Source organism: Zootoca vivipara, chromosome 3 (genome assembly GCF_965207765.1).
Source record: "Zootoca vivipara chromosome 3, rZooViv2.hap1.1, whole genome shotgun sequence".
In the NCBI taxonomy this organism is placed as follows: Eukaryota; Metazoa; Chordata; class Lepidosauria; order Squamata; family Lacertidae; genus Zootoca; species Zootoca vivipara.
This window is the reverse complement of record NC_142586.1, coordinates 100,878,087-100,894,752: the sequence shown is the minus strand read 5'-3', so window position 1 is coordinate 100,894,752 and position 16,666 is coordinate 100,878,087.

Sequence of the window (16,666 nt, the reverse complement as noted above, 5' to 3'; positions counted from 1 at the left end):
TGACTCTGTGCAAGTAACAAGCAACAGTTTGGTTTCTGGCCATGAATAAGACTGTCATGTAAGGCTAGGGTTTCTCATACACAGATGGAAAAGTATTACAGAAGCACACCATTTTAGGACTAATCTTTCTTTAAACAGATTCCTTTTCTTCTGGGTAATGATAATTACCCTGTTAAAAGAAATGGGGGTGAATGGGTGAGCAGGAAAACCCCACGTAGCTGCTCTGTGACCTACATAGCTCCAGTAAAGCAAGATCAGGTCGATAAATTAATTAATCCCCCCCTGACTTGAAGATGGTCATCCCAGGAAGAAGGCTGCTTGCAAATGCATCTCTGACGCGAGCATCGCTTATCTGTCAAGAAACTCCACCCCTTACAAGCTAGAGGCAGCAGCAACTCTCTTAAGAGCAACGGGAAGGGGGAAAGCAGTTGGATGATTTGTGGCGCCGAGGAGCTGAGTTAATGCTCCACTTCCAAGACTGCGGAGGGAAAAAGGGAACTGCTGGATTTTAAACGCTGCCTCCAGGATTAGCTGGACAGGGCCAGGATGCAAAGGTAAGTTGCATGGCATTTATTTGTGGGGAAATGCACCGAAAGAAAGGAAAGAAAGAAAGAAAGAAAGAAAGAAAGAAAGAAAGAAAGAAAGAAAGAAAGAAAGAAAGAAAGAAAGAAAGAAAGAAGGAGAGAGAAAGAAAGAGAAAGCAGCATCCTTGAGTTGGTGCATTGTTTACCTGCTTGTCAGCCTAAGATCTTTAAGAGCCAATATTGTGCATTGGCTAAGAGCAGAGGAACTGCATAGACCTCTGGGGTCCCACGCAGCAGACTGAGTCTCAGGGCTTCCAGTTGTGCAGATTTATTTTATTTTATTTGTATATTTTATTTGTATATCACCCTCCATACACAGATCTCAAGGCAGCTCCCAATATAGAAATTCGAGTTACCACATTTTGCAGAAAGTAATGTAATATACATTACCATCTAAATAGCCTCCCCCCCCCCTGGTCAGGCCATTAAGACTGGAGTCTAAAACTGCCCAACTGGCTAAGAGAATGAGCTGGAGGGTCTTTTGTTCAAATCTCACTTCTGCAATGAACTCACCAGCTGGCCTTAGGTGAGACATTGTTCCCTGAGCCTCAGTCTCCCCATCCGTAATATGGGGATAATATAAGAGTGACTTACGGAACAGCGTCAATGTGAGGATTATAAGGCGGATGTATAGCAACGATGCAAAGATGCCAAGTTTTTAATTCATTGATGACTTGCTTAATTTCTTAATGAACTGAGTTGTTATATTGCATCTGTTGTGGACCCGTCGTGGGTGGAATGCTTGCAGTAAAGGTCCGTATATAAATAAATGTGACTTGAACCATGATTATTGTCATTGTTAGGACTTGCTATTCTTAGGAATGCAGGTAAACCTAGATTGTCTACTCGGGATTTAGCTGATTCCTGACACTTTTTTATTCTATCATCCAGTTGTGGGAAGCGGCATTTCTGCCTTTCCCATAAACCCTCTGCCTTTACAGCTGCACAAGAGACAGCGGATTTTCCCCGCCTGCCTCCCAACAAGGAGAGGCAAGATTGGGGAAAGCTTCACCTGTTGATTTTCTGCCTCTGCAAGCTTGTTAAAGGCACAGAACTCCTCCGGCTGTGAAATGTGAGGATCCTGCAGAGGGCATTGCTAGCACCAAAGCTGTCAAAGTCTGCCCTCTTGTGCCCCTGATGGGGTACTGCATTTGCCCTGTGCAGATGTCGGGCACCGAACCCACCCATGAGCATGCGAGAGGGTAGTTGGGGAAGTTGGGAGGATCCATGCTTTTAAGGTCCCCTGAGTATGTAAATGGAAGCATGCAAAAGCTTCCATTAATTAAAAGCTCCAAGGAAGGAGAGTCCACAACCTCACAAGAGAGACCATTCCACTGTCAAACAGCTCTTTCTGTCAGCTCTTACTTTTTTTCTGTTAATTTGACTAATATCCAAATGCTGCTGCTTAAGAAACATTAGTTCGTCTTGATTAAATATTACAGTCAGTTTCTGTCTTTGGGGGGGGGGGGAACGGAACATCTTAAGGTACATACCCTTGCAGATATTTACATTGTGCAGCATGAAGCGACTGGAAGCATAAGAACTGACTCCTTTTGGAAGTAAAGACTTGTCCAGGCCCATAAAAAAATATTGTTCAAAGTTTACTTGCAGAACTCTTCAAAAACAAAACAGAAACATCAAAGATACATCAAAAACATCCATATGATATCTTGTGCTGTCCAGCACAGGCTCAGCATCTTACAAAATATGAAATAATCCAGTGACAGAAAAGTATACTGAAAAGTGTGGAAGAAAGGAAGGAATAACAAAGAGAGCCCACAAGGAATCCGGGGTGAATGCTCGGTGCTGTAAAACCAACCCTCAACAAAATCAGAGCAAATGCTCAATAAATACCAGACACGATCATATTTCCAGGTATGTTTGGTGCAAACAAATCAGGATGGTGCTCAATGAGTAGATCATATGGAGGAGCCTCTAGAGCAGGCATCCCCAAACTGCGGCCCTCCAGATGTTTTGGCCTACAACTCCCATGATCCCTAGCTAAGAGTACCAGTGGTCAGGGATGATGGGAATTGTAGTCCAAAACATCTGGAGGGCCGATGTTTGGGGATGCCTACTCTACAGCAAGCACAGGCAACCTTCAGCCCTCCAGATAGATGTTTTGGCCTACAACTCCCATGATCCCTAGCTAAGAGTACCAGTGGTCAGGGATGATGGGAATTGTAGTCCAAAACATCTGGAGGGTCGATGTTTGGGGATGCCTGCTCTAGAGCAAGCACAGGCAACCTTAGGCCCTCCAGATGTTTTGGCCTACAACTCCCATGATCCCTAGCTAACAGGACCAGTGGTCAGGGATGGTGGGAATTGTAGTCCAAAACATCTGGAAGGCCAAAGGTTGTCTTATGCCTGTTCTAGAGCAGGGATGTCCACAACCAGTCGACCGTGATCGACAGGTCGATCCCTGGGTGATATTGGTTGATCGCGGTCGAATGCTAGCTCATTTATGTTCTCTTGGGTAGATTAGCTGTGAAATAAATGTGTCTGTCCCCTCACTGTTTCCTTCAGTCACGCAGGATTGCTAAAATGGAAGACGGTTTTAGTGCTGCCCGGCTTTCGTTTCAGTGAGCGATTTTCATCTTTTAAAAAAATCACCTCTGCCTCGGGTCCCCCCCCCCAAAGCTCCACCTGAACCCCTAAAAGCTCAACAACTGTGACCTGAACCCCTAAGAAAGGTCAACAACTTTGCACTGCCATTGAGAAGTCTGAACTCCTCCCACAAAAAAATGGGTAGATCACTGCCATTCCCACCCCCCACCCCACCCCCGGGAGTAGATTGCAGTCTCTTGGGAGCTGGACGTCCCTGCTCTAGAGTATAGGCTGTTTTCCAATAGAGGTGTTTGAGCAGGTCTCTACTCCCTCACTGTTAATCTTCATAAATTAAGGACTCCTCCAGAGTGGTGGGTTTTGTGTATGCATCTTCTAACACGCCATTGACACAATGATAGCGCATCAGTGATGGATTTATAGTGACGCATCATTGGGCGAAGAATTGATGCTTTTGAATTATGGTGCTGGAGGAGACTCTTGAGAGTCCCATGGACTGCAAGAAGATCAAATCTATTCATTCCTAAGGAAATCAGCCCTAAGTGCCTACTGGAAGGACAGATCCTGAAGCTGTGGCTCCAATACTTTGGCCACCTCATGAAAAGAGAAGACTCCCTGGAAAAGACGCAGATGTTGGGAAAGATTGAGGGCACATTCTGCTTTGTGAGTTGTTCTGCGATGCTTCCCTAAAGTTCTTGCACTATTGCTGCATGGAGGGGCACCCAGAACTATAGCACAGCAGAAGCAGGACAAGAAAACAATAAAAACCCAGAACAAGTTTGGTATGGAAGTTAAAAGGGTTTTTGCAGAAAGTCACAGGCATGCACAGATTGGAAACAAAGTGGTACGTCTGTCCCGAAACCTTTGCAAGCAGGCACAAAGTGTACCGAAAGCGGGGTTGCATACAAATGCCCAGATACCATCATAAGCAGAAATAATCTTGAATGCACACTAGAGGGTTGTGTGTGTGTTCATGTGTACATTTCCAGTACACACCTGTTGCTGCAAAGAGAAGGAGAAGATCAGAAATGGTTGCTGGTTGAGAAGTGCTCTTTCAGGGTGATCTCACCATTACTTGTCTAGGGGAGAACTTCGGGAATCTTTGGTAATACGGCGCTCTGTGCGAGGCCAAAATTTGGTGACCCCAAATGCATCTTCTCAGTTTTGGATCTTCTCAGTTTTGCACCACCTCACGCAGCTGTGATCTTTATTCTGGTTGATGAATTCCTTATTGGTATCCTGGGAAACTCAGGGCCCCACAAATATATTTGAAAATATCTGATGAAAGCTATATATTCTATTGCTTGACTTGCCAGTGGCAATCTTTTTGTTACTATATTGTTGGGGGTATTTGGGTTCAGTCCTGCTTGGGCTCCAGAGAGGGAGGGTTGTTAGCTCTGTGGCAGAACACCGGTTGTCCACACAGGAAGTCCCAGACTCAGTCCCTGATGACTCCACTTAAAGCAGGAATGGCCAACTTGGTGCCCTCCAGATGTTGTTGGACTCCAACTCCCATCAGCCCCAGCCGGCATGGCCTACAGTCAGGGATGAAGGGAGTTGTTGTCCAACAACTTCAGGAAGGCACCAAGTTGGCTACGCTTGTGTTGGAGCAGGATTTCCCAAACTTGGGTCTCCAGCTGTTTTTGAACTACAGTTCCCATCACCCTTGACTACTTGTCCTGCTAGCTAGGGATGATGGGAATTGTAGGAGCTAGAGTGGGTGATGCTCTGACTCAGTATAAGTTTCCTATGTTCCCAGGAGGGAATGAAATCTTACATTCAGTTACCCTGCAGCAAATTGCATAAAAATAAATAAATCGCCATGAAAATTCACCTGCCTTTTAATGTGAATTTCTTCTGATAAAGACATTTCGTATGCAGTTTTGCTAATGCAGTATACACATGTTTACAAGCAATTTCCCCAAATATAATGGTTTTTTGGGTACATTATTCTCACTAACCTGTTAATTTTCATGCACACCTTCCCGAAATATATACATTTTTTGTAAACATGGTTTGTTTGGAGAAGTGCATTGCAAAATTCAGATATGTGCAAATTTCAAAGACGGGTTGGGTTTCTGTTCTCATATTGTTGCAGAAAGCGCAGAATTGATAGATTCGACCTTTGAACTGAATTTATCTCCCATCAAGTCAGATCTAGCAGAATGGGAAAATAAGGATGCCCAGTCCTTTAATGTCCCTTTTGTGCTAGACCAGTAATGTCTACGTTGACTGGCAGCGGTTATCCAGGGTTCTCTCTCTCTCTCAGCCCAACCTGGAGGTGCCAGAGATTGGACATGAGACCTTGTTGAATATGGGGCAGGTGCTCTGCTAGTGAGCTACAGCAATTTTCCAATCCTTGCTCAGAATAATATTGCAACATCATTTGATGCACACAAGTAATTTTAATCCTCTACCTTACATGGTGCCTTCCAGCTGTTTTGACCTGCAGCACCAGAGATCATGGCCAATGGTCAGGGATAATGGGAGTCGTAGTTATGCAGCATCTGAAGGGTACCATATTGACTACCTGTGCCTTAGCATCCTGGATAGCTCAGTTGGTTAGAGCATGGTGCTGATATTGCCAAGGTTGCAGGTTCGATCCCCGTAAGGGACAGTTGCATATTCCTGCATTGCAGGGGCTTGGATGAGACGATTCTCAAACTCCCTTCCAACTCTTTTATACTATGAGAAGCAGACGGGACTTGGGATGGCCAGAGACCGATGAGCACCCAGTTCACCACAAGGTGGCAGTCTTCCCCAGCAAAAGTTAATCCGCAGTCCTTTCAGCTGCCTGATCCATGTTCATCATAACCTTTATCTTTAATTTAGAACAAGGCCTACCGCCTGTTGTCTTGGCAAATATTTGTATTAGCACACTTGCAAAGGCTTGCAAAAGCAAATCTTCTTTTTCAAGAAAAGGTTATGTAGATGCCCGAAACATCTAGGGAGTCATGTTATTGATAAATAATACAGAATCGCCAGTCAGTGTGGCCGGGACTGTCAGGAATTGGCTGGACAGTGAGGAGTGGGAGAAGGGGAGCTGGAGATTGATTTGGGAGAACAGATCAGACATCGGAAGGGGGGAGTGCTGTAATAGCAAGGAGGCAAGAGGAAGAGTCAGGAGAAGGTGCAGGATTGGAAAGTGAAGAAGAGGTGCAGGAGGTGTAGAGTCAAGGGCTTCGACACCTCCTGCTGCCCCCACCTCTCCTGCTCCACTGTCTGCCTGGACCAGGAGAGGGCTGAAGTGGGAAGAGCGGAAACAGGTTTCATGCAGGCATGGTCTTCGTCTGATTGTGCGCTGTTCAGATGGGGGAGATACATAAGCTGAGGTTGGGGGCGGGGCCTCTGTTGCGGCAACTGCCTCATCAGGTGCACACCTAGGAGTAGTTAAGAGATGTAGGACTGATGGACATGCCCCATGTGAAATGTGGGCTCTGCCACAGCGTTATGATATGAACCAACCAACCTGTTAGGTATACGTAGGAAGTTGCCTTATACTTAGTCAGATCCGTGGTCCATCTAGCTTGCTACTGTCTACACTGGCTTTTTCTGGCTTCGGAGCACCGCTGGGCAGTTGGCTGGGTGGCGAAGCGCTCTTGCTCCCAGCTCGATTTGGGTCGTGGGGAGTTCAGCGGTTTCCCCAGTTGACACACCGGGTGTCCCTGGTTCCCCCTCGGCAGTGGCAGTGGCAGCGGCAGTCTCAGCAGCCCGGAGCCAGCCTGGTAGCGCAGTTGGCTCTGGCTGACTTCAGGAGCTGCTCACTGCTGTGGCGCCCGCCATTTTGCCTTGCCAGAAGTTCCCATATGATGTGTCTTTGTGCCATTGAACCAATCACGCAACATTCATTCTCTACTAATAAATCTACAACACTTAAAATATAGATCCGCGGACATTAAATGAAATCCGGGGACATTCCCGGGTGGATTTTGTCCGGGGTCAGATTTGTAAATCCAGGGACTGTCCCCGGGAAATGGGGACGTCTGGTAACCATAGAGAAAGCCCCACTGAAATGAGAGGCTCTTTCTTGTGTGTAAGCATGCCTGGGAATGGGCTGCACGAGAGCAAAGCTGCATTTTGGCTTACTCTTCCAAGTTCCATATATATAGATTGCTGTTGTCAAGAGAGTAAAATAAAATGACTAAGATCTGCCTCCTCCTTTTGCAATTTTCCATCAATTGCCTGAATAACTAGCTTTTGTCACAGGTTTCCAAACTTGTTTTGTTGCCTGAGCAGATGAATGAAAAGGGCAGTTTTCTTCCCATTGCATTCTCAGAAAGAAATCAAAATCCATCTTAAAATGATACCTTTGGGAGAAATGTGTGTGACTTCTTTCTTTCTTTCTTTCTTTCTTTCTTTCTTTCTTTCTTTCTTTCTTTCTTTCTTTCTTTCTTTCTTTCTCTCTCTCTCTCTCTCTCTCTCTCTCTCTCTCTCTCTCTCTCTTCCGATTTAATGTTGTTGTTGTTGTTTAGTCGTTCAGTCGTGTCCGACGCTTCGTGACCGATTTAATAAGGTTCTTATAAGCACAATTTCATAGAATCGCAGAATCATAGAATTGTAGAGTTGGAAGGGACCACTAGGGTCATCTAGTCCAACCCCCTGCAATGCAGGAATCTTTAACCCAACGTGGGGCTTGAACCCAGGCCCTGGGAGTGATAGTCAAGAAGGTTGTTATAATTACTGGCTTGATCTGATAAGAGCTGCCTCCAAATCAGATTATCATATTGATGTAGTAAAGAAAGGGGTAGGGTTTCAGTTGTTGAGAAATAATGTATGATCTACTGTATTTCAGGTTGTTGTGACATTTTTTTGTAAGTGAAATTTATATTTTTCTTCTTTGCATTTGTTGTAAGTCACCTTGAGACCCTTGTGGTATAAGGTGATGTGTAAACACCAATTGAGATCATTTTACACTTTTTGGCCCTTGCGAAAATCATTCCTGTTTAGACAAGCCTAACCAGATGCCAAATTGAGTAATTTTAATCTGTTTTAGTACTTTAGCTTTTGTTTACTTTAAAGTAGGATTGCATTTCTTTATTTTTTCTGTTTTATCTTTTGTAAACGGAGGTCTTCTTTTACAATCAAGCGGCGTGCAATTTTATGAAATAAATAAGAATTCTTAAGAGGTTTGAAGAGAGTTGCTTGCAGACTTTTAATTTTATCTCATTACTTTTGCTTTTTGTTTTTTAAAAAAAATGCATATCCCAGCTCCTGCCAACCTAGCAGTTCGAAAGCACATCAAAGTGCAAGTAGATTAAATAGGTACCACTACAGCGGGAAGGTAAACGGCGTTTCCGTGTGCTGCTCTGGTTCGCCAGAAGCGGCTTTGTCATGCTGGCCACATGACCTGGAAGCTGTAGGCCGGCTCCCTCGGCCAATAACGCGAGATGAGTCGGTCACAACTGAGCCTGATGGTCAGGGGTCTCTTTACCTTTATTCATTTTAAAGGTAAAGGTAAAGGGACCCCTGACCATTAGGCCCAGTCGTGATCGACTCTGGGGTTGCGCACTCATCTCGCATTATTGGCCAAGGGAGCCGGCGTATAGCTTCCAGGTCATGTGGCCAGCATGGCAAAGCCACTTCCGGTGAACCAGAGCGGCACACGGAAACGCCGTTTACCTTCCCACTGTAGTGGTTCCTATTTATCTACTTGCATTTTGATGTGCTTTCGAACTGCTAGGTTGGCAGGAGCTGGGACCAAGCAACGGGAGCTCACCCCGACCTTCTAATCAGCAAGCCCTAGGCTCAGTGGTTTAACCCACAGCGCCACCTGGGTCATTTTAAAAAGTATCAAATCCGATTACAATTAACATATCCACATGCAATTAAAAACCATGTGTAACATTTTAAAATCTGAGAACATCTAAAGTTCACAAATTTCATCAGGATCTTCAAAAATGACACATGAAGCCGCCATTGTTTTTCCCACGAGAATCTTTCGTTTTGCGGTTGCTTGGGGAAGTTGCTTCAGCAACTTAAGACGAAGTGGTGGGTTTTCTTTCTTTTTGATTATTATTATTTAGAAAGAAGACTCAACCACCGGTGAAACCAACATCTAGCTTAAGCGTGCTAGAGAGTGTCAACTTCATCTGGTCTCGTGATGACCAACAGGAAACCTACATGAACCATATTATTCAGGTGAAAGATAGGTCACACTGAAACCACAACCTTCTGTGGTTTTGCATTCTCATATATGTCTGGCAACATCTTATACTGGGGTTGGTGGGTGGAGTCTGGTTAAACGACTTCACACTGAACTTTTGAGCTTCAGATCTCGGAAGTTGACATGACAATTGTTTTGCATCTTGCATAACATTTGGGCTAACCTTTGATGTGGGAAAATGGGCAAGCTTTTATGAAAAAGCACATTTTCAGCATCTTGGTCGATTGTGAGTGCCACAGCTTTGAAACCCTCTTTTCCTGCAGCTCAGAGGTGGGGCAGGAAACCAGATTCTGTTTGCATTTAAAGGAGGAATCTACCAAATTCACACTTTCTGAAGCAAAATGTGTGCCTGGGAGCCAGCTCTCCTTCAGAGTTCACACTTCATTAAATCTGTGGTGTAACTGTCCAATCAAGCAACATTTAGAAAAATGCACTTATTGGGGGAAAGTGGCTTGCAAACGTATGTGCATTAGTCCAAACCGCATACACAAATGTGTTTGTTGGGAGACATTCACCCTAAAATGCTGGTGGATTTTCACGAGGGTTTTAAAAACTGAAATCCTCAAATTGCTGCTAAAATGTGGAGAGCCGAATTTGAGATGAGAAAAATAGGCATCTGAGAGAACTGGAACGGACTGATCCTTTCATTGCTACTCAGAACACAAGAAAGAATTCCGTTAAGTCTGCATTTAAAAAAAACAACTGATACACCAGGCCAACATGAATCAAAATGAAACTGTACATTGGATTTTGCACTTCTTCAATTTTTGTGATATGGTTCTTATCTATATCTATCTATCTATCTATCTATCTATCTATCTATCTATCTATCTATCTATCTAAGCTATTTATCTATCTCTCTATCTAATCTAATTTGTCTGTCTAATTTATTGCTTGAGTGGCATATGAAAGATGAACAGGTGAAATCTGTAATGATTGATTGGGCTAAAGATGTGGGGCACAACATTATGTTGGAGGATTGGGAGAGGTTGTGGAAAAAAGGTATTAAGTTTACAGCATGTAATACTCTGAGAGAAAATATGATGAAAATGATGTACAGATGGTATTTAACACCGGTTAAGTTAGCAAAAATAAATGCTGGAAATGTAAAGAGGTGGAAGGAACCTTTTACTACTCGTGGTGGAAACTTTTACCACAAGGAACCTTTCACCCCAAAGTAAAAGACTTCTGGGAAAAGATTTATAATGAATTGAAAAAGGTGTTGAAAAACACATTTATTAAGAAACCAGAAGCCTTTTTACTTGGTATAGTAGGGGAAGAAATTCCCAAAAACAATGTTACTTTTTTTATATGTCACAACAGCAGCGAGAATAGATAGCCAAGAACTGGAAGATACAAGAATTACCAACTGTGGAAGAATGGCAAATGAAGATGATGGACTTTATGGAACTTGCTGAACTGTCCAGGACAGTGTTTCTCAACCACTGTTCCGCGGCACACTAGTGTGCCGCAAGATGTTGCCTGGTGTGCCGTGGGAGAATTACTTTATATATAGTCAATATAGGCACAGAGTTAATTTTTTTAACATTTTCTAATGGTGGTGTGCCTCGTGATTTTTTTCATGAAACAAGTGTGCCTTTGCCCCAAAAAGGTTGAGAAAGACTGGTCCAGGAGACTGCGTGACCAGGGAGAAGAGACGGTGGAAGAAGATTGGAAGAAATTCAAAATTAATTTTTAAAAAATTGCAATATTTGATAACCTGGAAAATTTTTGGAAGTTGTTATAGGCTGTAGGTGTAAAAATAGTGGTTAGTATTTAGGAATTTATATATTAATGAAATTTAGATATTGAGAGAAAATTAGGTAAGGATAAGAAAAATAATGTGGTTAAAATTATGATTTAAAAATGGCTAAAGTTGATATAAAATGAAGCTCAGATAGGGGGGATTTGAGGAAGTCACCTCAAATGTTAAAGAAATAAGATTTATATGTGTGAAAATGTTTGTATCTTTTGTATCTTTTTTGTCTTTTGTCTTTTTGTTTTTATGTGGTATTTTTGTCATTGTATTGTTGTGTAACGTTTTATCTGTTTGTTGTATGTTATTAGTATAAAATGAATAATTTTTTTTTTAAAAAAAAGCATGTTGGCGTGTGTGTGTTAAGAAATCAGGGACTGATGTAAACTCAAGAATTGTTATTCGGAATAACTTGAAGATGTAAACAAAGTATCAGCTATGGTTCTCCACCTGTAATATGGGATTAATAACGGTAACTCGTTCTATAGTTTTTGGAAGGATTACTGAGACACTGGAGGAATCTAGACACATATAAAAAACGCTGTGAACACACTTTCTAAAAATAATTATAATATAAAAATATATATTGAATTTGCCATAAACTCACAATCTCCATCTAGTGTCACATTTGCAGAATGCACTTAAAACGCACTGAAAACATTCTATTTGCAGCTGAATAGTTGAGTCCCCAGTGTGCGATTTGCATTGAGTTTTTAGCAGGGGGCAGGGAGTGCTACAAATTCTAATCTGGGAAAGGGCCATCATGGATTAAGGATAATCTCCCTTTTCCTTTGTTTTAAAAATGCTGCGCTTGGCAATCGGTTTGTAAAAACCTGCTACAACAAATCAGGGCTCGCCAACCTCAGAAGCATCAACGTTTTCGGCCCCCGCCTCCAGCTCCCCTCCGGAGTCGTGCATTATTAGCTCTGAAATTGAGCGCAGCCATACGTTCTGTTGCCTCTTGTCATTTTCCTGGCTCTGCAGGGGAAGCGACAGCAGGAAGGAGCTGCACACCTGCACAGTCTTTTTTAGTCCGTCCAAACCATTTACACTCTTTATGGGAGTTATTTGCCTGGCAGGCCTCTCCTGAGCACCATCTGAGGTGAGCTACTCGGATCGAGAGTAACTCAATTAGGTGGCAACTCTTTGGGCAGTACTCCAGTGACTCAGTCATCTGGGCACTTAGCTGTAATGCACCCATTTGTGTTGACAGGCGGAGTCCCCCAAACCCCAGGCGACCCCTGAGCGGAATAATGACTCAAGGGATTATTCTGAGTCTGAGTCTAGATCTAGGGAAGTAATAGTACCAGTGTATTCTGCTCTGGTCAGACTTCACCTGGAGTACTGTGTCCAGTTCTGGGCACCACAGTTCAAGAAGGATACTGACAAGCTGGAACGTGTCCAGAAGAGGGCAACCAAAATGGTCAAAGGCCTGGAAATGATGCCTTATGAAGAACGGCTTAGGGAGCTGGGTATGTTTAGCTTGGAGAAGAGAAGGTTAAGGGGTGATATGATAGCCATGTTCAAATATATAAAAGGATGTCATATGGAGGAGGGAGAAAGATTTCTGCTCCTCCAGAAAAGCGGAAACGGAGCAATGGATTCAAACTTCAAGAAAGAAGATTCCACCTAAACATTAGGAAGAACTTCCTGACAGTAAGAGCTGTTTGGCAGTGGAATTTGCTGCCAAGGAGTGTAGTGGAGTCTCCTTCTTTGGAGGTCTTTAAGCAGAGGCTTGACAGGCATATGTCAAGAATGCTTTGATGGTGTTTCCTGCTCGGCAGGGGGTTGGACTGGATGGCCCTTGTGGTCTCTTCCAACTCTATGATTCTATGATTCTATGACAACTTGCTATGGGATTAAAATTGGCCACAGCTTTATTAAGATTCTGATGTAGGGAGACCTTGGTTCAGGCGTTGGGCGTTTATCCTTCCCAGTCCCCAGCTGGGAGACTTCAGGGTTATCCAGAATGTGTGGGGATTGGGCTGGCTCTGGAGAACATATGTTCAAGCAGAGAGCCCACCCCCCCCCCCCGTTCACCACCGTTGGAGGGGAGAGCAATGACAACCTCTCGGCATATGGCCCTCAAGCACCCTTTAACGGGGAACCCTGGTATCACTGCCGCAAAGGGGGGCGTGGGTCACTGCTTCACGCCCCCCCCCATTTAGGAAGATAGGCTAAAGGATTCTGCCCAAGGCCTAAAACCGCCAAAGTTGTGACGTTTTGCTACGGGAAAGGCGAAACCTGCCAATGCAGGAAAATTCCTTTCCGGCCCTTCAACAGCGGCCTTGACCTTGACGTAGCAGCGCCTGCGTACCCGTGGAGAAGGGGTTAACCTGCAAAAGAAGACTTAATTGAGGGAGTGGAGGGTGGGAAAAGCTCTTGAGCCGACTGCCGCTTCCCAGATAAGCTACACCTTCTGTTGTGTGGGCAGGGCGGTCCCTCCCCTTACCTGCCCAGTCTCCTGGCAACGCCTCCCCAGGCTGGATTGGGCGGTTGACTGAGGTAGGCGGAGACCCCAGGTATCCTGCCTGGGGAGGATGAAGTAGGGGCGTAGCCAGGATGAAAATCAGGGGGGGCAAGGGGCGGGGAGCAAGGGGCGGGGCCAAGGGGCGGGGGCGGGGCCACATCGGAGCAGCCCGAAATCGGGCTGCTCCGACTACCTCCTCCCCCTCCGCGATAGGAAGGGACGAGGGGGAGCCAGGATCAGCCCGAAATCGGGCTGCTCCGACTCCCTCCTCCCCCTCCACGATCGGAAGGGACGAGGGGGAGCCAGGATCAGCCCGAAATCGGGCTGCTCCGACTCCCTCCTCCCCCTCCGCGATAGGAAGGGACGAGGGGGAGCCAGGATCAGCCCGAAATCGGGCTGCTCCGACTCCCTCCTCCCCCTCCGCGATAGGAAGGGACGAGGGGGAGCCAGGATCAGCCCGAAATCGGGCTGCTCCGATCCCCTCCTCCCCCTCTGCAATCGCTGGGGCAGGTGGAGGGAAAGCCCCAGAGCCGCGCAAAGCGGTTGCCTGGCTTTCCCTCCGCCCGCCCCACAGCCAGTCGGCTAGAAGGGACGTCTCCCTTCTCCCTTGCTGGCTGTGGGGTGGAGGGAGGGAAAGCCAGCCAAACGCTTTGCGCGGCTCTGGTGCTTTCCCGCCGCCCGCCCCACAGCCAGCCAGGGAGAAGGGAGACGGCACCGGGCGGGCAGTGGGGCAGGCTGGCCAGTGGCCCTGCTTCTAGGGGGGGCAATTGCCCCCTCCTGCCCCCCCTGCCTACGCCCATGGGATGAAGCCAGTCCTGAACTACCAGGAGCCGCACTGGGATCCAGGAGGCTGCGCACGACCACGCAAAAGTCACCTGCCATTTGATGTGGGGAGCGGTCATTGCATGCTGAGCAGGCCGGTTCGGGGCCTAGCTAGCAGTTCCAGTCCAGGGGTAGGGAACCATTTTCAGCAGCCTGCTGTAGGCAGGGGGTCACATGCCTGTGGCGGGTGGGGCCAGAAGCAAAAGTGGGACACACACACACACACACACACACACACACACACACACACACCCCTGGCACCAGAGAGCTATTGTCATCCAGACTTTACAGCTATCTGAGGAATTTAGCCCGAGGGCTGCTAGCACTTGCGTAAGATTGCTGTGGCTTCCCTCTTCTGAGCCAAGACTCCTGAGCCACTTGAGCAATTCATTAAAGGCAGACGTAAATCGCTTCTGCCCCTCCCACTCTGGCCTGGTAAACCTCAAGGAAACATTAATAGTTGGTTTTGTGTCAAGAGGAGGGCCCCTACAAAATCCTGGTGCATAAGAGCTTTCTTCTGAGTTGTAGTTTATTTATTTGATTATTCATACCGCCTTCAAGGTGGACCCAGGTGGCGCTGTGGGTTAAACCACTGAGCCTAGGGCTTGCTGATCAGAAGGTCGGCGGTTCGAATCCCTGTGACGGGGTGAGCTCCCGTTGCTTGGTCCCAGCTCCTGCCAACCTAGCAGTTCGAAAGCACGTCAAAATGCAAGTAGATAAATAGGAACCGCTATAGCGGGAAGGTAAACAGTGTTTCCGTGTGCTGCTCTGGTTTGCCAGAAGCGGCTTTGTCATGCTGGCCACATGACCTGGAAGCTATACGCCGGCTCCCTCGGCCAATAATGCGAGATGAGCGTGCAACCCCAGAGTCGGTCACGACTGGACCTAATGGTCAGGGGTCCCTTTACCTTACCGCCTTCAAAATTTGGTGTTCATCACTCCGGGCCTATTGCTAAGGGCTTCCCCCAAGCCTCTGGTTGGCCACTGTGAGAACATAGCGCTGGACTGGAAGGGCTCCTCTTACTTTCTGATTTGCAGCACAGGTATTATTAAAATTGCTTTAATGCTCTCTTGAGTACATACCCTCCAAGTGTTCCCAAGCTTGCTAATGGAGACTGTTGTGCCTTCAATCAACTTGTCAGTTTGCCCTTAGGATCATCCCTTTGCTAACAGAAAGCTCACCTGTAGCTGAACTGCTCTCTCAGTACATCATCAAAACAAAACACACACACACACACACACACACACACACACAGGCATTTGCTGGCAGCTTAATTAGCTGCACATCACACCTGAAGCAAAATGACAATTTCAGTGTCGCTGATGTATTAATTCTACCTGTATGTAACACCAGAAGTGCCTTGTTGGGCAATTGTGCCAAAAACTTCCCTCTCACGTTATTCACATTTCTTTTCTTTTATATTATTTTTTTCACTGAAAACTTTTAATAAAACGGAAATATTTGATTATGGAAGTGGAGGTTTTACGCTTTGTTTCAAGCAGAGGGAGTAAGCAATGGACATTAATGGGGCCGGCCCAGGAAATTTGGGGCAGATCTACAAAAAGGTAAAGGTAAAAGTAAAGAACCCCTGGACGGTTAAGTCCAGTCAAAGGCAACTATGGGGTTGCAGTGCTCATCTCACTTTTCAGGCCAAGGTAGCCGGCGTTTGTCCACAGACACCTTTTGGGGTCATGAGGCCAGCATGACTAAACCGCTTCTGGCACAACAGGACACCATGACAGAAACCAGAGTGCACAGAAATGCCATTTACCTTCCCGCTGCAGTGGTACCTATTTATCTACTTGCACTGGCGTGCTTTCAAATTGCTAGGATGGCAGGAGCTGGGACAGAGCAAGGGGTGCTCACCCCGTTGCAGGGATTCGAACTGCTGACCTTCTGATCGGCAAGCCCAAGAGGCTCAGTGGTTTAGACCATAGTGCCCCCCGTGTCCCACCTACAGCATACATGGAAAGCACATCTAACACACGTTTAAAGCACATGCGTAATCAGTGGGGCCTGTCTTGGCCCTTCTCTTCTCTTGCCACGTCAATCCGGACATCTTTCGCTCCACCTCCCTCGTTTTATCCCACCTAAGAGTGGCTGCAATGGACTGCAAGAAGATCAAACCTATCCATTCTTAAGGAAATCAGCCCTAAGCACTCACTGGAAGGACAGATCCTGAAGCTGAGGCTCCAATACTTTGGCCACCTCATGAGAAGAGAAGACTCCCTGGAAAATACACTGATGTTGGGAAAGATGGAGGGCACTGGGAGAAGGGGACGACAGAGGACGAGATGGTTGGACA